General features: G+C 42.9%; 1 non-coding gene across 1 annotated transcript; it reads left to right on the forward strand.

The window, feature by feature from the left end:
- The first annotated feature begins 10,388 nt into the window (after window positions 1-10,388).
- On the forward strand, window positions 10,389-10,461 carry TRNAK-CUU. The gene has a single exon. It is a non-coding gene; the product is annotated as a tRNA-Lys (tRNA).
- Window positions 10,462-21,513: the final 11,052 nt, after the last annotated feature.

The following is a 21,513-nucleotide window of genomic DNA, read 5'->3' on the forward strand; positions in this document are numbered from 1 at the left end:
ACTAGGGTAATCAAGCTGCAAAGAAATTTTCTTTTTTTTTTAATTTTTTTTCCATTTATTTATTTTTGCACAAGTGGGGGAGGGGCAGAGAGAGAATGAGACACAGAATCTAAAGTAGGCTCCAGGCTCTGAGCTGTCAGCACCAGAGCCCAACACGGGGCTGGAACTCACAAACTGTGAGTTCATGACCTGAGTCGAAGTTGGCACGCTTAACCAACTGAGCCACCCAGGAGCCCCTGCAAAGAGATTTTCAGCGTGGTATGTGACATTCATAGAGCCAATTTTGAAAGTCCGAGAAACAATCTCTTTCATTTAATCTATTCACAACATAGAAAAACTGCCTACATATAATCTATTAAAAATAGTAAAAAGAAAAAAAAAAACTTTGACCCTCTCAGGTCATGGAGAATTACTTGCTCTGGATAGCCTAGTCTTCTAGATCAGTCTTTGAGAGGGCAGGGATTTTGCATTTTGCTTTGTAATACAGCTTCAGCACCTAGAATAGTACCTGGGACATAATAGGTGCTCAATAAATATTAGATGGAGGAAAGGATACAGATTTAGCCCTCATAAATGTGGGAATGCTTCTTATTTTAGCCATTTCAGGTGGAGATTTTCTTAAAATGTATAGTAGTATCATTTCTTACCTTCTTGAGAAGATTATAAGGGCTGTATTAGCATATTTTGCCAATAGCAAAGGGTACTACTATGTATAGCCTGTATTTCAAAGATGTTCTTAGTATGCTTTAAAATACTAAATCACTCCAGAATATTTTACATAATTTTTCAGCTCTTTCGTACTTTTGTCATTTTTCCTACCCTTCTCTTTCTGTTGCATTGTCATTTCTCCCTATTATTAACACCTATAATTGGCTATTTCTAATTTACTGTGCGCTTAAAAGCCAGAGAACCACGGCAGTTTGTCTAAGATACGAGTATAAAACTCTGAGGGTCTGAGGTCTTCTCCTAGGAGTAAAGAATGTAATCCTTAGATCTTGTGACATCTAAGACTGGCTGATTACAAGCTCTGTTTTTCAGACTTCTTCCTGATTCTCCACCTAGTTCTGGATAGGTAATAGGTCAGACAGCCAAGATCCAAACAAGAGGTACTAAAGGAACTCACACTATCTCAGTGTGGCATCTCCAGTGGCTAACAGACAATCGTTCCATTAGGCAGGGTAGTTGAAATTATGGCCCCGGATTACTGGTGGCTGTCTAAGTAAGCAGCTGGTCTAGGGCTAGAGTAGGGATGCCTAAAACAAAACACCAGGAGTATGGAGAAGTTTGTAGGGAGTGCAAACCCTATTCTCAACACTGGGGTTCCAAGGGAGGAAGCCATTCTAGAGGAGCTATAGTAAAGTCACCAGGGGAGGAACTGAGAAAGAGTCAACAGATTAGGTACAAGGTAGAAATTATAACTTAGGAACAAAAAACCAAAGCCCCATTTTCCAACATGGAACACAAAGGCAGAATTAGACTTGACTTCACACAGAGTCCCAGAGTTAAAAGTAGAGCCCCTCGAATCCTCAAAGCCAAAATGGTACAGGACCTCCAGGTGTCATTTATCTCAAGTTGGAATAAGGCTCAGAAACCCAGCAGATTATGACAGGAAAAGAGGGGCTTAGGGCTGCCAACTGTCTCCTTCTCTATGGCCCAAGGGCATTACCTTCTCCATGGCCAAAGGGCAAAGTGTGTCTGAAATGCCCAAACTGCTGATCAATGAGAGGACATTGCCACTGGTTGAGTGCAGTGGAAAGAAACCCTAAGGCTCACCAAAGAGACAAGAGACTGGGCTGGAGAAAGCTATGTATGTCTCTCAAACACTTCTCTACATGTGTTACAGTGTGGTCAACACACTCATTCCCTGAAGTAACACAGTTCTCCAGGTGGCAGTTATAGGTGATAAGCCAGAGGCTCTGGAGACCACCTCTGAAGTCCTCCTACCCCAGGCTTTAACATACATGCCTTGAAAATCTATTTGTCTTTTTGAGAAAGGAATAGTAAATATAGCAATAATGGTTCAGGAAGACAGACCTGGAGAGACAAGCATTGGAGATAAATCGGGTCAGGGGAAGGAGGAGGCAACTAGATCATGGAGTGATAACAGTTATCCAGGAAGGCTCTGACAATTTTCAACCTTGGGTAAGAAAAGAGAAGACACTATCATGCATTGACTTTCTGTGAACCAAGCACAGAAATGCTGGTATTTCTCACATTCATTATCTCATTTATTCCTCAATTTAATCCTGTAAAAGAAATATATTATCTCCATTTTACAGGTGAGGAAATTAAGACCCCGAAGGGTAAAAGCAATACATTGTTGCACAGCATGGATGACAGACGGGATTCACTTTGGAATGATCTGACTCCAAAATCCCACTTGCACCAACTTACACACAAGGTACTATGATCTTAAATTTAAAAAAAAAAAATTTTTTTTAATTAAAAATTTAAAAATGGGAAAATGCATGAGGAGAAGCAGCTATATGGCAGACCTTAGATTAAGATCGGTTTGGGAAAGAAATGCGATTCTTAATTAAAATAAGAAATGCACATTAGAAAAAATATTCAACATTTCCACGAAAAACCACTAAATGTGGGGTGCTGTTTCTTGATCTGGGTACTATTTACATGGGTGTGTTCACAGAGATGCATACTTATTATATGTGCTCTATCCTACATGTATAGTATGCTTCAATAAAAAGTTTCAGAATTGCCAGAGCAGAGTAATATCTTGCCCTGCTCAATTCTCCATGTAAACTGGCCTTTGATGAGCAATAAAGCAGGGAGAGTTTGCATACGGAGATACAAGCCCTAAAATTCCTCTCTGCTAATGCAGATCCACTAAGAAAAGCACTCTACTCATAACCAGAAGGCTGTTGCCTTGGAAACAGGAGCTGTGACTCCTGCCATCACACCTCCAGAGCAAAGATGGCCAAGATCTATTTCAATTCTTAGATGCCTCGAGGAACCACAGATGACTGTAACTATGGAAGATAGCCAATCTGTAGTAATGAAGAAGCGCATGCCAGAGTTAGAAAGGCTGCAATTGAGAAAGGGGGGAAAAAAAAGGAGAAGTGGGGGAGGAAGGAGAAGACAGAATTCAAGTGTAACAAGTAAAGCCCAATCCAAGAACTGTGTGGCTGCAAAGCTATGGTTTCATTTACCTCAGCCGTTCCACTCTCTTTACCTAATTGCACACCCACTACCTGCTGGCATCATGCTAGCTGCAGAGAGTACAAAGTGGAAGAAGACCAGCCCTTCTGCAAGGAAAGACACACTCAAAGAAGTGCTCCACTGGAGGTCCAAGCACCCTGGAACAAAGTGTGGGGACTGATTAACTTCGGTGTGAAAAGGGGCACAGGAGGCTTCAGAAAGTAGGTGGCATGCTTCAACTGGAACTCAAAAACTATGCAGGAGTTCTGCAGGCAGAGGTCGAAGAGGAGCATCTCAGGCCAAGGGAATGGCAGGTACAAAGGGCTGAAGCATGAAACAGCACCATTCTGTTTCTCAACAGGGTGGCCTCCCGCAGTTCTGGGTGGGACAATTTCCCATTTCAGAGACTGCCTCACACACTGCAGGGTATTTGCCATCTCTGACCTCACCCACTAATTGCTGGTAGCAACCTCCAATCATCATGATAACTAATGTAATGCCCCACACATTTTCAAATGTACCGGGGAATGAAGGGTGTGCTGTTGCTCACAGCTGAGAAGCCCAAGAACTTAGGGGAACAGATCTGTGGCTAGAGCAGGGGTTGTTGGGGTAGAGTAAGAGCTGAGGATGGAATGCAGGTGAGGACCAAGGTGAAGGGCCTTGTATGCCCTGCCCAGGAGTCAGACTCTCTGTCAGACTTGGAGAAGAGAAAACAGACTCAAAGCATTTATGTAGGAGGCCAAGCCGACAAGACTTGGCAGCTGATGGATATGAGGAGGTGGAAAACAAGGAAGAATAGAAGAATAAAGAATGACCTCTACAGTTTTAAGCTTGGCCAACTGAGTAAACAGTAGTGACACTAACCAAAGCCATGAATAAAAAAGTCAGAGCAGGTCTGGAGGTAGATGGAAAGGTGAGGTGGAAAATGAGTCAGAAGGACATAAGGGACATCCAGGTATAATTTCTAAGAAGTAACAAATAGACTAACACTGAGAAGAGACATCTGGGTTGAAAGTAAGAGAAACCTTAGTATTTTGTTGTAGGCAGTGTCCAAGCCATTCCCCCAGGGGCCCACGGGAAGGGTGTTTCCCCAGACTCGATACACAATGCAGGGGGACAGACAACTAAAGATGACCAAGCTGAGATCCGGGAGCCAGACATAATCAGCTGGGCACCAACACAGCAGAAACTGGGCCCACGGAGGCAGGAACAAAGAAAGCTGCAAGGTGGAGGTGAGCAGATGAGAGGAGTGCCTGAACACAAACAGCTGGAACCAACTACTCCACACTTGGAGTCCATAGAGACCCTTTTTTATTTTTAATTTTTTTTTTAATTAACGTTTATTTATTTTTGAGACAGAGAGAGACAGAGCATGAACAGGGGAGGGGCAGAGAGAGAGGGAGACACAGAATCTGAAACGGGCTCCAGGCTCTGAGCTGTCAGCACAGAGCCCGACGCGGGGCTTGAACTCACGGACTGTGAGATCATGACCTGAGCCGAAGTCGGACACTTAACCGACTGAGCCACCCGGGCGCCCCCATGGAGACCCTTTTGCACAAATCTTGGCACACATTAGAACCAGTGGCTTTCAAACTTATATTTGCCTGTGACCCACAGTAAGAAAATAATTTACCTTTGAACCTAGTTCATAAACACCATGGCTTCATGGGTGTGCAGCTGCACTGGGTCCCATGCTCAGAATGGCCCCACTTACGGTGAAGGTCTCTGTGGTCGCCATCTTGAAATTCCTAATTTTTTTTTTTTTTACAAGGCTCAGTTATGAGACCAGTCCTGACACACACAAATACACATTGTTAACAAAAATTCACAAAATAATATCTTACTACACATGATATAAAATTATATTTTCTGTTCTATTTTATTTCCTAGAAACGCAATCACAGCCCCTTACATTCACAACCTAGTAATGAACTGCAAATCACAGTTTTCAAGTACTCTCTTGGGTTAAGGCAATATCTTTTAAGGTTTGCTTTGTTTAGTTTGTGGTGGTGGGAGGGATGTGCAGATTCTTTTGAAAATTTATATTCTTTTTTCTCTACAAAGGATTAGAAGCAGTGTGCAGCAAATAGGGTAGTTGAAGACAAAGGAATTGCTGAAATTAGCCAAGGAAGAAGAGTCAGGTAAGGATCTGTAAGGAACCAACACTGAGTTGGTGAAGGACTGAGGAGAAAGGATCAGAAAAGTACAAGGAAAACTACGAGAAAATGGGCAAAATCAAGGAAGTAGATGCACTTAGATGGCTCAGTCAGTTAAGCGGTGACTCTTGATTTTGGCTCAGACCATGATCTCACGGTTAGTGAGATCAAGCCCCAAGTAGGGCTGGTGGCACAGAGCCTGTTTGTATTCTCTCTCTCCCTCTTTCTCTGCCCCTCTCCCTGCTTGCGTGCACTTGCTCGCTCTCTCACTCTCTCTCAAAATAAATAAACATTAAAAAAAAAAATCAAGAAAGCCAAAGAGCTTCCAAAAGGGAGTAATCAGCAAGGTCAACAGCCCAAAAGAATTCCAAACTAAGGTGAGGACTAGATCATGGGGCCATCAGAGACTGAGCTAGGTCAGTCCAGTGGCAGGGTGGGAGGGCGCAGAACCCGAGTGAAGACTTCCAAGTGACCAGGAGGTAATAACACAGAGAAACTAAAGACAGAACAAGAAAAGGAGAAATCAAGGAACCTGAGAGATAAATACAAGAAAGAATGCTGTCTTTTTAAGAATTCTGGGAGATATGAGGGTGGCTTAAATCTCTGAAGCCACAGACCATTTTTTCATTTAGAAATCCTATCCCACACCATATTAAAAATGTAAAAATATACCCACCTCCCACACCCAGTATACATTACTTTTATTTGAGTTACGAATAACTATATATTGAGTTGAGTTGTGGCTGGTTGACATGTTATATGTTTTATAGGCATTTGTTTAAATATATACCACCTTCATTTTACAGTTTTCTTTTAGATTTCAAGAAGCCAATAAAAACTGATTTTTTCTTGATTTGCAGACATGTTTTTAGGTCTCTGAAAAGCCTTAGGTTCATAATCCCTAGGGATTAACAAGGACTGAATCTCTCTGATGTTGAAGGAAAAGAAGTCTCAGAAGCAGTAAGATGAAGAGGAAATAACTCAGGACACACGAGGCTCTGGTAAACCAAGAGCATCTACACACTGGTCAGAAGAGGCTAGATAACCCAATTTCTTTTAATGGCAAAGTCACTGAATAAGCAATGAAGAAGTCAATGAATAAGCAATCGAAGGAAGAGAAAGGTGGAAAGGTCAATGAACACAGAAAAAGCTGTCTAACTTTTAGCACTTAGGGAAATGTACATTTTTCATGTGTAGGATTGGCAAAATCTTGAAAAACTAAAAGCACCTAAAGCTGAGGAAGGTGTAGGGAAACTGGCCTGTGATATACTGCTGGGTGGAGTGTGAACCGCTACAACGACTGCATAAGGTTGTCTGGCAAACTGCATTGATAAGTGACAGGAGCACAAGAAAATAACCTCCCTTACCTGGAGCACTCTTACTGCAGGTGTCCAAAGAGCTGTGTCTTCGATCCCATGGTCTCCGCTTCAACCTACCTCCTGAAAGACACCCTTCTTCTAATAAAGCATCTTACTTTATTTTTCTCGGAGCCCTTACTTCTAACTGCTATTTCCTATTTTATGCATTGCTTTACCTGTTTATACACAGCTTCCCCCTACTACAAACCTCTAGAAAGCAGGGAGCGTCTCTGTCTTGTTCATCTCCCTATTCCCAGCTTCACAGTGCCCGCAGAAGCACTATTAAAACTGATGATGTTCAGGGACGCCTGGGTGGCGTCCAACTCTTGATCCCAGTTCAGGTCATGATTTTATCGTTCGTGAGTTTGAGCCCTGCATCAGGCTCCACACTGCCGGAGCAGAACCTGCTTGGGATTCTCTCTCTCTCCCTCTCTTTCCACCCCTGCTGTGTGTGCACTCTCTCTTTCTAAATAAATACATAAAATAAACTTTAAAAAATTATAAAAAACTGAAAATTTAAAAAATTTAAAAAACCAATGGTGTTCGTTGCAGCATTGTTTTTAATAATGAAAACTGAAAACAACCTGAATGCCCATTAATAGAGAAAACGGTTGAATAAATCACGACACATCGACCCAATGAAATATTATGAAACTATGTACTGACCTGGGGGAGGGGTGTCCATAATATACTGTTTTGTGGATAAAGACGTTTATGAAATGTTTAGAATATTTTTATTGAAAAAGAAGGGGAAAAATATGTGGGTGAATATATTGGTACATATTTGAATAAGCACAGGGAAAGGTAAGGAAGGAAATGCCTACAACCGTTGATACTGATGTCTTTAACGGTATGACAGCAATGGAGGGGACAGGAGATTTCATTGTTACAGTGGGTATATCTTTTGTAAATTTCTTTTAATTTTTTAAAAATCTTTATTTATTTTTGAGAGAGACAGAGTGTGAGTGGGGGAGCGGCAGAGAGAGAGGAAGACACAGAATCCAAAGCAGGCTCCAGGCTCCAAGCTGGCAGCAAAGAGCCTGACACAGGGCTTGAATTCACCAACCAGTGAGATCACGACCTAAGCTGAAGTTGGACACTTAACCGAGTGAGCCACCAGGCACCCCTATCTTTTGTGATTTTTAAAAATTAAATTATTTTAAAAGAATTCTAGCCTCAAAAACATTAAACTATCCTACTAACAGCTGTGCTCCTGTTGTGTTTATTTCATGTGTTGGAGTTAATAATGCTTACGATCTACTGGACTTGCCTATGACCGACCTCAAACCTAGCAGTCATCTTCATTTGATTTGTTAAAAAGCCAGTTATTCCAACACACAGTAGCAGAAATGGCTTGCCTTTGATTAAAGACAGTAGTTCTCCCTGGGAGACCTGGAAATTATTTGAAAGCCTTTCCAATGGGTCACTGACAGCCCAGGGCTAAAGCTGCCTGGCAAGAGAGAGGAAGAGGGAGTGGGGCGGGGAACCAGGCCTGTGTGCCTGGAGGGCCCGGGCTTCCTGGAGTACACCTCAAATTCCTAAGGCACCTGCCAGGCAGAGAGAGGTTCACCCGCTAACTCCAGTTTGCTGGGGCCTGGGAAGTGATATCTTGAAGGCCCAAGGCACTCTTTTTCAAAAGCCCCTAAATGTCCTTGTCTATGCCAGAAACAACCCGGAAGGAAAATCTTATCACAAAACAAGCAGCAATCAGGCATGTCAAGGATTTTTTTTTAATTAATTCCTTAAGCTGGTCAAGCGATAAAATCTGGGAATTTAAAAGAACTCAGATATTTCTACCTCACTGTGCCAATCAACCTGTAAGCTATTCATCCAACCACAAAAAAAAAAAAAAAAAAAAAAATGAATGAGACAGGCTTAGCAGTTCAGGTGTCCTACTCCAGCAAGGACCACAGCACTTCACACCAGCCACAGGAAAGGGGAGGGAGGGAGGGAAAACTGTCAACCCCATGTGAACCCACTGAGGGAAGCTGGCATTTGGAAGGCCCGGAATCCAGTCCTCACTGAGACACCAGTTAGGTACTTACACCAGGAAAGTCAGTGAAAATTCCCCAAGCCTGTTTCCTCATCTATGAAGTGGGAATGATAACGGCGCCTATCTCCTAGGGTTACTGTGAGGCACGAGTGAGGATGTACACAAACCCTGTAGTAGCCCGGAGGTGAGCCGCCCACATCCCTCTTTGTCTGCGGACTGCCACCCAAAGCCGCTGGGGGTGCAGGCAGTGCACCACCTCCGGCTACCAGCTCCCTCAGGGTCTGCCTCAGCTGCCAAGAGCAGCTTTCCCCAGGCCACCCCTTCCTGCCTTTCTGCATGTGACGATCCCCGTCTGGTGACAGAGGCCTGCAATTCTGGCACAAAGCAGGGCACCGAGACTGCAAATAGTCACCGCAGGGCTTCCCACCAGGTTGGCTGAGACCTTTACAACCTCTTCCTCTACCCAGTCGTGCTTCCTTCCCTTCTTAGATGTTGCTCCCCAGTGAGCATCTCACACCCCAAATTCCACGTCAGAATCTGCTTCCAGAGAACCAAACATGCAACAGAGCTTTTTTAAGTACCCCAGGGTTTCTATAATGTGACTAAGAGCAGAGGCCAATTCTGGTTTAGAAAAAAGAAACTTTACACCCATAAATTTTGTTGTTTTTTTTTTTTTTTTTGCTTTTGCTGGGTTTGTTGTTGTTGTTGTTTTGCATACATGCCATTTATTTCAGGTATTCAAAGTCTGGTGACTCATTCATATTCACTAAATACGTACAGAACACAATGTCCTGTGGGCAACCTGCTGGAGGTCACAGGAGTCCTGTGCACTGATTATAGTTTAGGTTCTTCTATCGCTGTAGCTGTGATTCTACGTGGTGGCACTGCTGCTCGGGGCTTTGGAACTGGGTGAGGAGCTTTTGATTGTTACAGTGGTTGCAGGGCTCTGTTGAAATCTGGGGAGGGGAGAGTAGGAAAGCTAGACTCCTCCGATGCTCTAGAAGGTCCCTCTTGATCATGTCCCATACAACTTTCATAAAGGTGAAGAAACAAAGTTTATATAATTGAGTCTAGATCTTAACTATGCATTTCATAGAAAATGTTGTCCAGTTCTAAATACACTAAATTTGTCAAGAATTTGATTACCCTATAAATCAAGAGAGGATGTATTTATTCTATTCAGAACTTTACCAAGAATTTTTTGTCATCTCCAAAAATGATGATAGTTTCAGGAATGTCACTCATGATTATTGAGTCACCTCTGTAACAAACCTATATTGGTCTACATTTATAGTTGTCTTATTCTTAGTGATAAACATAAAAAGATTTATTTAGCCCTTATTTCTAAGGCTTTATACATAAAATTATTGATAATACCCAGTTGAATATTTCTTAAACCTAATTTATCTGATTTCATTATGTCTTCTAATGTAGCTGTATACATATTAAAATATAAGCTATAAATTATTTTCATTTTTTCCTTCTTTATATATAGTTGGAGTCTTGTGATTTTTTTTAAAATATTGCGTGTAAGTGAGGTCTATTATCTATGAGTTTCATTTCAGGAAGTAAAGAGGATGTTGCAAAACATATACAAGGGGATGTTGAATGTGACAGAGTTGGAAACTACTGCCTCACAGAATTGGTTCTAAAACTGGGGTCTGAGGCCCACCTGCCACAGAAACATCTGTGGCAATCATTAAAAAATCTAGGTTCTTACGGGGAGCCTGATTGGCTCAGTCAGTAGAGCATGTGACTCTTGATCTCAGGGTTGTGAGTTCAAGCCCCACATTGGGCAAAGAGATTACTTAAAATCTAAATATACTGCGTTTTTTAAAAATCTATGTTCCTAAATTCCAACTCACCAAAATGTTCTCTGAGGCTAGAACCCAGGAATCTGGATTTTTTCCAAAGCTCCCCAGGTGAATGTGATGCTCACCCAGGCTTGGTAGCCACAGCTACAGAGGAGAGAGGGTGCACCAAGCCATCACCTAGCCTGGGGTGCTCACGGTCTAAAAGGGAAGGGCAAAATTTTAAGTATAACATCAGGAACATAATTGTCAAGTGCCATGAAAAGAAACCAACTAAGTGCCTATTCTCACCCTACAGAATTCAGGAAAGGGAGACACTAGCCTACAAGGGGTGTCTAGAAGAGGGTTTACTGGAGTGAGGGTCTGAGAAACAGTAAGAGAGGGAGCCTCATCTCTGGGGAGCATTACTGCAGAAGCCCTTTGCATATATTATCTCCATCAAAACACCAAGCTACTCCCTCTGGAGTAAATACCCTTCCTGCCCAGGTCTTTCAACAGAAAATACTGATGCCTAGAGAAGTCAAGTAACTTAACTCAAGGTTTCAAACTCAGGCCGCACAGCCCAAAGGACAGGGCTTAACCATCCAGCTAATAATACTCAGGACCTGGTCCAAAGGAAGGGAGAGGAGGTGAGTATGGGAAAAGGCCCAAGGAGTTTCAACAAGTATGATTTCTATCCAAAAGCTGCATTTTCATCTTGCTTTTTACCTGTCACCAGCATTCAGGACAACAACAAGAAACTATCATTATTAGGGACTCCTAATATTATTACTGTATTATTCACATACGGCTGGAAAGGCTCTAGGAGGAAAATGGGCATGCAGGAGTCACCAATGCTAATAAGCCACGAATCACAGAAAAGCAACCTAATTGAGGCAATAGCAAAATGGAAGGCGGCTTGGAAGGAGACCTTTCTCGTTGCTTCCACTGACCTAGCAACAGAATAAAGCAGCTTCTGCTTAATCAATTCCCACCTAATCAGAGAGCCACCTTAACACTGTCTCCAGAGCAGCAAATTAGCCTAATAGTGAGTGACTGCACAAATCAGGAGGGTATTGGTGGGAAGGCGGGGATGGAAACAGGCTTGGAGGAAAAGCAATTGGCTAGTGCTAAGGGGTTAAGTGGTGTTTAACTAGCTGTTAAATTGCCAAGTGCTAAGCTTCCCCATTCTAATACAGAAATTGTCAACAATGAATAGAATGAAAATGAAATGCATCAGATTCTGTTTTTATTCTACAACTTGGATGTACATCCAGGTAGACACAAAACTTATTTTTATCACTGAAAAGGGAAAGATCAAGGCTCTTCATAAGCCATTGGTTGTTAACTGTTTTTTTTTTTTTAATTTTTTTTTTCAACGTTTTTTATTTATTTTTGGGACAGAGAGAGACAGAGCATGAACGGGGGAGGGGCAGAGAGAGAGGGAGACACAGAATCGGAAACAGGCTCCAGGCTCCGAGCCATCAGCCCAGAGCCTGACGCGGGGCTCGAACTCACAGACCGCGAGATCGTGACCTGGCTGAAGTCGGACGCTTAACCGACTGCGCCACCCAGGCGCCCCAATTGTTGTTAACTGTTTTTTAAACACCTAGAATGTAGGGGTGCCTGGGTGGCTCAGTTGGTTAAGCGTCCGACTTTGGCTCAGGTCAGGTCTGATCTCACTGCTCGTGAGTTTGAGCCCGACATTGGGCTCTGTGCTGATAGCTCAGAGCCTGGAGCCCACTTCAGATTCTGTGTCTCCCTCTCTCTCTGACCCTCTCCCGCTCAGCTCACTCTCTCTCTCTCTCTCTCTCTCTCTCTCTCTCTCTCTCTCTCAAGAATAAACATTAAAAATAAGCTTTAAAAAAACACACACACCTAGAATGTTGTCTGCGTCACAATCACCTAAGAGGCTTGTTAAAACACCGAAGGCTGGGCCTGCCCCCAGAGTTTCAAAAGCCCTAGATTCTGGGTGGGGCCCTAAAATTTACATTTCAAACAATTTGCAGTGGTGCTGTTTCCGCTGACCTGGGGACCACACCACCTAGAATATCTCCAGAGCCTTTTGGAAAGGCGGGGTAGGAGGGGTGGGAAGATGAGAGCAGCTGAGGGTGACCTGGGAGTGGGGCAATCACAGTAAGCAATGGAGGGGCCCCCAATAACACAGGTAAGTTCCATGTATGCTTTAAATCAGTGATTTGTCATATCACTTAAGAATAAAGAGTCTATATGGGGCGCCTGGGTGGTTCAGTCGGTTAAGCGTCCAACTTCGGCCCAGGTCACTATCTCACGGTTCGTGAGTTCGAGCCCCACATCAGGCTCTGTGCCGACAGCTCAGAGCGTGGAGCCTGCTTCGGATTCTGTCTCTCCCTCTCTCTCTCTGTCCCTCCCCTGCTCATGTGCTCTTGCTCTCTCTCTCAAAAATAAACATATATATATAAAAAAAAAAAGAATAAAGAGTCTATAACTATAAGCCAACGTGTAATGGCCACTACATGTCCGTGGAAAAAGAGACTGAAATGAAAACAGAGAAGACTTTCACTTTTCATGAGTGTGAAATGAGATTGGTGAACCAAAGGGGAAGTCAGAATATGTCACAAGGGATACGAGGTCCCAGGTCAGAGACAGATGAATGGCTACTCCTCCGTCTGCAGGACCCTAAGGAAAATTCACTGGCTCCACATTGCTCCTTCCCTCTGTTGATTTATGGTCTTGCCATGATGAAAACCCCAGATCCACAGTCTGAAGAAGACCTGGCTTCTGCAATGAATAAAACTGTGGTTTGGCCAGCCACATTCAGCAGGGTTACCCAGTGGTAACCAGTCAAAATCAGACTTCAGGCTTCTTTTGGATCAGCCTTACGCTGACCTGGCAAAGATAATGCAGGTAAGGCAGGACCAAACTACTTTGTGCATTATCATGGGCAATGCGAATTTCTTCTGCTAAGCTGGAGCACGACTAACACCAACGTGTCATACCTTTTTCCCATGGCCCCTCCAACTTCCAGGTACATTGCCAGGAGACCAGACGTTTCTGGATGAAGATTTCCAATCAAGGCACTGCTTTGTGGCCCTAACTTTTATTAACCAAAAAGACTAAAAGTCCCTTCTGCCCATCTTCTCTTCATCCTTTTCCTTTCCCTCAGGGATGAAATGCGGGTCAGCAGCAAGCAAGTGTCTCAAATCTCTGAGCAGAGACCTTTGGCCTTGGAAACATTTGGAGCAGAAACAGGTGGTGTGGTCTGGAGCAAACATTCAAGAGAAGAAAATACCAAAAACTCGGAGAGGAGAATGTCTCCACATGGAATTCTCATTTGCATTTCATGCAGTCTCCAATTTTTCCATGTCCCTTCAAAGGTTAGGTTCTCATATGGTGTGCTGTGAGCAGGTCAGGCTGCTCGAGGGTTTTTTCTTCTGGTTTCAGGCTGGGTAATATTTCATAACCACATGATTGCAGGGCTGAGCTTAGCAGTGCTGTATTTAAGAGACGATTGCATATCCATCATTCAGACCACATTTCAAAGACTGATAAAATATTGCTTCTGTGGATTTAAGAGAAGGTGATAAAGCATTTCCCTCTCCTAACTAACAAGACTGTGAGGGTCACTTCCTAATACAATGCCAGGGGCCCTGCCTGTACACAATGAAAATGCATTTCTAACTGGAAGATGGCTGAGAAACCGTATCGCACAGTCTAGGCAGTAAATAAGTCATTGCTTCTCTACTGTATATCATGGTTAGATTATTTGTCCTAAAACACAACTTTGCACAACCCACACACCTGATCAAGTCTTCCGTGGCTCTGCTCAGAATCCACACCTCCTAGACGTCTTCCAGGGGCCTGCACACCGCAGTCCATTCTCTCCAATCCACCTCCCGCAGCTCCTGTGCAAACCCTCTGCTCCAGTCAAACCAGTCCTGGAAATCCTGCACAGAGACCCCCACCTCTTCTCTCTTGCATTGCTGAGCTCCACCCCAAATGCCCCCACCCTCTTTCTTCCCTGTTTGTCAATCTTCTACCATGAGGCATTTAAAAACCAGGTGGGGACACCTGGGTGGCTCAGTCAGTTAAGCGTCTGACTTCGGCTGAGGCCACGATCCCATGGTTTGTGGGTTCAAGCCCCGCATCGGGCTCCATGCTGACAGCTAAGAGCCTGGCACCTGCTTCAGATTCTGTCTCTCTCTCTCTCTCTTAAAAATAAACACTGAGAAAATTTAAAAAACAACAACAACAACAACAGCTCAAATCACATATCCTCCACAAAGCTGCTCTTCAGGAAACATCCCTCCCTGGACACTCTCCTCACCCCCATATCCCGACTGCCATGAGAGTGACAGGCCCGCCCTGTACACGGGCTGTCCTGCACTGTGGCTTCTCTGCTTCCACATGCTCCCACCTTGCCGCAGCTGGACTGTGAACCCCGGGAACACTGCCTCCTCCCCAGCATCTCCCCTGGTCCCCTCTCATGGTGCCATGAGGTTTGTTGCCATCACTTCAGCAATCACCACCCTAAGAATTTGGTCCTCCCTAGGACTTAGGGTTTATGCTATACTTCTGTCTCTAAACGATCTTATTTCTTCCTTGGTGTCCAATCACTGCCCTCTCTTTTAACCCCGGGCATGTGACAGGTCTGCCAATTCACTCTGTCCCTAGGGCTGTTGAACAGCTTAATGAGTGTTTAACAGAAGAATCATAAGAGGCGATTTCTAGGTTGGAAAAAATCACCCTGGGTCCCAGGAGGCTATGTGCAGTTTACAGACAGGAAACCGGCAACAGGGAAAAAAAAGATTAGTGTGAAGAATAAGGGGGCTAGGCTCCCCTCCACCTCAGCAGCAGTGCCTCCAAGAAACAAAAAGGAAAGCATCTGGCTAGAATGTGGACGGAGACCGCTGAGATGGGAAAACTGCACACACAACAAAAGCACAAAGGTTTGCAAAAGGCACAGTTCGCTCCCCATCCCCCATCACCAAGAGCTCAACAGGAACGCTAGCCATTTGCACTCAGCACATCTGTTTTCAGTTACCTGTGCCTGAACCACAAACTCAACAGAGAAATGGAGAGATTTCGAGCTGACTCCACGGTTTAAGGTCGGATGGGGCAGATTATGCGGAGGCAGAGACAGAGTGAGGAAGCCTTCAGCCACTGCTGTGCCATGTTCACGGTCCTGACAGGCCACACCGATGACATTTCAGTGGGCCAGGAACTGTTCTTTCATTGCCTTGACTGCTGAAAAAGTTAAGAGCTGCCAAGGAGTATCACTATCGCTTGATAAACACAGCTACCCATGTTAGTCAACCACTAATTAATAGGTTAACTTACAATTAACAGTTGCATGTTACCAATCCATTCCCAACATATTTATCCTTTCTGCTTCCATTGTTCTATCTTGCTACTATCTTCCTAAACCTCTCCAGCTAAGATTATGTTTTTCCTTATTGAAAAAGTCTTTGACTACTAGAATCTTCTCTACATTAATTCCTAAGCCCTGGTTCTGTTCACAACATGGGCTCTCCAGGCTCATAAAAATACTTCCAGGAATAACATTCCTTTCCTTTCAATGAATTGGGGATACAGCATATTGTCCACAGATAGATGCGGCCAAGTGGGAAAGACAGTCATTAACGGTGTTTTCCCTTCCATAAAACCCACCACATTTGGTGCTGGAGTTAAGTAAATACAATCTTGTTATCACTGAGCTACTTTTTGGAATAGCACAATATTGGAAATCTCTCCATACCAAGATCCACACCCCTCCCTTTTCAGACATTGCCCTGGCCTACATAAGACTGGTACAGTTGCCAAGCTTTACCTTCCCCCGACCCTTACTGCCCCTTTATTGCTGTAAACACAGCTGCAAGAGAGAAATGTAATTTTAAATATCCACTTTGGTAATAGGGATCCCAATGACTTCATTGGTACTTTAAGCTTTTTTTGAGAAATTGTTACCAATTATTAAAATATATATTTTCTTGACAAGTATTGTCATCCAAGTACTTAATTTGTTGGGCTTTCAATAGTTGAGTTTCCGTTAAGAACACATTTCTTTTGTAGGGAAACATTAAATATTTACTATAATTAAAAAGGCACATCATGCTAGTCATTGTTTCACTATTAGTTCTTACTTGAATTGATTTACATGGAAACACAAAGATTAATACTGAAATTTCAATACAGATTATATCTAGGGGCTCTGCCCAGAGATGACATGAAATATACAGGACTCAATAAATATTTATTGAGTGGAAAAATGAATTGTATGCCATTCTGTTTGTTCCTAAGGGAATTCATCATAATGGGCTTTTTAAATTGATTAGGTCTTACTGTAAGGAAATTTAAACAGTATAGTTTGGTGTCACCTGGGCTGTGTCAGAGAAGGGTAACCAAGTTCTGAGACAGGGGTCGCCAAACTCTCCCACCAGTCTCCACGTGGGAGAAATGAACCTGGGTGAGGGGGAATCTGAGTGACACTTAGAAACTTACACAAAAGATACTCTTCCATAGAAGTATTCCAATGATGTTTCCCTCTCTTAAAAAAAAAAAAAAAAAAAAAAAAAAAAAAACCTACCAAGAGAATTATAAAAATAATTCAGATATAAAACAGATATAGAGCACCACTAGTTAACTTGCCAAGTAATCATCTGAAAGCTGCTATGTTTTTAATTCATAAAAGCAGAGGCCCTAGTGTGTTCTCTGCATAGAAAAGTAGGGGCTTCTCTCACTGATCATCCATCCGGCTTCTCCTCTTGCTCAGAGAACTTACCCACTTCCACCATTTTACCCACCATCTATTTTAATTACTGCTCATTCCACTCCAACTGTTTCATCTTCATTCTCCCCAGATGTAAAAGGAAAACTCTCCCTGGATGTAAAAGGAAAGTAAAAAGCTGGGCTCAATCCCTCTCCTGCAAACCTGCTAAAATTCCCAACGTCATGCCTTTCGTCTTCCCGGGGTGGTCCTTGGATCTGCCCCACACACTCAGGATTCATCGTGCTCCATCAAAACCCCTCCAACATCCCCGCCTGGAACTCTCTGAACTGAACTACCTTTATCCAATCTTCATATATGACTGAGCTCAGTTTAGCATTCAAAATACACACACACACACACACACACACACACACACACGCACACGAGCAGTAACTGTCCCTCCCCATGCTCCTTCAGCCTTTCTCCAATGCCTCCAAGTAAAAACATTCCACTGGAAAACATGGTAGACGTTTTAGTGTCTACAATTGTATCAGAATCATTTTATATGGTTTTAGACAGAACACTGACTGAGAATTAACACTGACCAACAAGTCCCATGCTGTAGAAAGTTTACCACAGACTGAAACAAGATTTAAACTTTCCTTCCACTGCTGGGAACAAGATGAGGGAAAGTTATAAGCAAGCAAGTAGCAGTTTCAAATTCCCAGGAGGCTTTTAGAGTAATATATACATTTTAAATTCCAAGGAAAAAGTTTGCCTGCATTTCTTTAAAAGAGGAAATACCAGTCAAACTACACCCCATCACATTATCCCTCAAAATACAGTTAGCAAGTTAGCAACATCATTTCCTCACTTTCCAAACACATCTGCTGCTAGATTCAGCAAAAGACTTACTTTACATCCTATTGCTGGCTTTGAAAATTACCAGCCTCAAAAGAAATTTGATGTGATTTACCTAGGGGTTGGTGCCTTATACAAGGGCTGACAATGGTTTTCCGGTTTTAATTAAGCAAAGTAACTCCCATTTCGCCAAGAGGAAGAAAATGAATTGACTGCAAGACAGTTATCTCCAAAAAAATGTCCAGGATGTTGTCTCCTTGCTGGATTGAGGGGTACAGGCAAACTAAAGCTAAGATGCTTTCATATAATTTATAATATTAAAATATCTACATTTCTCTGGAGAAAATAAAATAACCTCACATGAACAAATGTGTAACATGTTCATTTCATATAAGATCAACTCCCAAAGTACCTCCAAACATGGACAGACATTAAGAGATCCAACTCACTTTAGTGAAATGCATTTACAAACAACATCAAAGAACTGCATGAAGAGAATGAATGAAAGTCCCTTGGGCCTCTGGCAGGCTATCAGGATTTCTCTGAGCTTTCCCTGCAATTTGGTCTAGAGGTTTCCAACTATCATTCCCCCAGAATATCCATATCCTACGACCAGGTCCGAATTGCCTTACCACGAAAACTGAACAATGCAGTCCTTTTCTTAATTCTCAAAATAATAAAAATAATAATAATATCATCATCATCATCATAAAATGATATATGGCATTTACTCTTTTGTATTTTGTAACTTTCCCATTAATTTCTCTACAACCTTAGCAACCTACCACCACAAGATCTCACAAGAAATTAAGGCAACATGTGGTCAAAAACTACATGTGTATTTAAATGAAATCCTAGAAATGATTCCTTACACAATTTTAAGTTGTTAAATTTTAAGATATAAAGACCAGCAACACCCACAATAGAAATCTATTTTCTGCTAGTGAAGCAGGGCCTTTTTCATAAGACAGAAGTGGTGAAATTTCAGTTTTGTGGCACTCCAAGAAATGTGCATCTCAAAGCCCACCCAGGAACTTCACATCCTGAGTGAGTTTGAGTATCACCCACCAGCCTCTAGCCAAATCCCTCAATCCTTCTACAACACATTCTGCAGGAAGTGATGAAAAGTTAGAGTTTGAGTTACATAAGGCCTATGGCCCCTGGTGAGTCACATTGCAAAATGTCCACCAACAAGTTCCACAAACCCTCCTCCTGTGAGAATGTGGCTGGGACCATGAAGGCTAAGAGTTAGTCAATGGAGCAGGTCCAATGCCATAAAATGCTACCTGTGGCATGGAGCTCCAACCTGTTCCTCTTCTGGGTCATGATCCATACACAGCAGGCCTGCCTGTGATAGAGCAACTGGAGAAAACGGTGCAAAGTGTGGGAAGCCATGGGTTAAAGTGATTTGCTAAACTATGGGAAATATTCTAGCTGGATGTTGGAGCTTTAATGCTTGCTTGGCTCTAATGGAGCAATGACTCCCGCTCCTCTCTCATAAACATGCTAAGTAGATTTTTACTTTCACAAGAACCTACACCCTTCTGTGGCTTTATGACTTACTTCCACCACCAAGAGTCTCTTACGCTATTAACAGCCTAGTGTCACAGCCCTAAAGACTTGGACTGTTTGTGAGTCTCGGGCATGCCCCCTTCACAAGTTCCTGCAAAATAAACCCTGGTTAAATGGATTATAGAAAAACAAAAAGAAGAGAAAACACAAAAACCCATGTATGGCTGATAGAGAACCTGTACAGAGCTTTTAAAAAATCAATAAAATGATGGGGCGCCTTAGTGGCTCAGTCAGTTAAGCGCCGGCTCAGCTCTGGTCACTATCTCATGGTTTGGTTCCTGGATTCAAGCCCCGAGTCGGGCTCTGTGCTGACAGCTCAGAGCCTGGAACCTGCTTCGGATGCTGTGTCTCCCTCTCTCTCGCTGAGCCTCCCCTGCTCGTGTTCTGCTCCTCTCTGTCTCTCAAAATTAAATAAACGTTAAAAAAATGTTTTCAGTCAATAAAATGACATAGTATCAGATTCTGAGAAAAAGAAGAGATTTCAGTGTAGTCACTTCTGGGAACCCTCTGCCAGCTTCATCACTGAGTACCAGTGCAAGCAATTCAACCATTCCATCTCCCACATGAAAAGCCTGATCCACAGCTAGCTCTGGGAGAGTCTGAGAGTACTACCCCCTTAATTTACAAAGTAAAATGGTAAGCTGACCTGTTCTGCACAAGGGAGAGAACACTTCCATTTGACCACTGCACCTGGTCTACATTTGCTGCTCCACAAGAGTTCCCCAATGGCACCATTAAAGCACATTATCCTTTCTAAACATCTTTGCCTCAATAGATTCCAGTTCCACCTTCCACCTGAGCCTGTTTCTATTTAATACCAGTTCTCTCAATTTGAAAGCAATCCCTTTTTATTTAATCCAGGATCTCCCAAAATGCTATCAAAATGGCAACCAAAGTTGACTTAAAGAATTCTTTAAGGAATTTCTAAGGACAGAAAAAAATGTCCTTCTACTTCCTCCACCTTGAATTTTTTTTTAATGCTTCTCTTTGCTTCTCCCAGAGATATCTAAGCTGACTTTAAACAATGCAAAGTACTTTTTTGTTTGTGAAGCTGAACAAGTTGGTTTCCATTCAAACTGTTGGAAAATACCAAATTTTGATAAGCATGAAAAGGCCACATAATAGAAACTCTCTGAGATTCATTGAAGTTCCCAAATTTTCTTATCCTATTATATCCTTTTTAAAAAGAATCTATCCAACTACATGACATTGTGGAAAAAGCAGAACTATGGAGACAATGGAAAGATCAGTGGCTGCCAGGAGCTAGGGGGGACAGAGGGTGAACAGGCAGAGCACAAAGGATTTTCAGGGCAGTGGAATTACTCTGTATGATACGATAATGGCGGATATATGTCATTAAATATTTGTCAAAACCCACAGAATGTACGAGACCAAGAGGGAACCCTAACGTATACTATGGACTTTGGATAATAATGATGTGTCAGCGCAGGTGCGTGGATGTAACAAACGCACCCCTCTGGCACTGGGTGTAAATAGTGGGGGATGGAAGGGGTGAGGTGGGGCAGCGAGTATAAGGGAACTCTGCACCTTCTGCTCAATTTTGCTGTGAACCTAAAACTGCTCTAAAAATAAAATCTATTTTTTTAAAAAGGATTTTATACTACTGGATGCCCTATATACTCTAATAGCTACCCCTTACCTGAAAAAAGGGGGCAGAAGAGTCAAGAAAGAGGTTAAATCTCCCGCAGCCCAAAAAGGAAAAGTGTAAGAAAAAGCCACGGTGCTGTAGGGCCTGCCTTGTGACGTCACAGAATACTTGGCAGAGGATGCATGTTTCTGTTTGGTCTGGAGCTGAGCAAGAGAGGAACCAGCAATGCTAGTCATCAGATCCCAGCATTCTCTTCGAAGAACCATTTTCAACGCTGGTGAAGCACTGTGGCACTGCACGGAAAAGCCAGACAGATCCATTCAACATACA

The sequence above is a fragment of the Panthera tigris genome, chromosome C1 (assembly GCF_018350195.1).
Source record: "Panthera tigris isolate Pti1 chromosome C1, P.tigris_Pti1_mat1.1, whole genome shotgun sequence".
Taxonomy (NCBI): Eukaryota; Metazoa; Chordata; class Mammalia; order Carnivora; family Felidae; genus Panthera; species Panthera tigris.